The sequence below is a fragment of the Lupinus angustifolius genome, chromosome LG03, assembly GCF_001865875.1.
Source record: "Lupinus angustifolius cultivar Tanjil chromosome LG03, LupAngTanjil_v1.0, whole genome shotgun sequence".
Classification (NCBI taxonomy): Eukaryota; Viridiplantae; Streptophyta; class Magnoliopsida; order Fabales; family Fabaceae; genus Lupinus; species Lupinus angustifolius.
Window position 1 is genome coordinate 20,976,533 of NC_032011.1, and position 349 is coordinate 20,976,881.

Sequence of the window (349 nt, forward strand, 5' to 3'; positions counted from 1 at the left end):
TCATCATCCTCATCCTCTTCCTCTTCCTAATCCTATCCTCATCCTCATCCTCATCCGATTCTCATACTCATCCTCATCCCCATCATCATCCCCATCCTCATCCTCATCGTCATCCTCTCCCTCATCCTATTCTCATCCTCATCCTATCCATGTCCTCATCCTTATCCTCATCCTCTTCCTTCTACTATCCTAATCATCACCCTCATCCTCACCCTCATCCTCATCCTCATCCCATCCTCATCCTCATCCTCATCCTCACCCTTATTCTTATCCTCATCCTCATCCTATCCTCTTCTTAATCCTCATCCTCATTCTCCTCCTCATCCTCATCCTCATCTTCATGCTCATC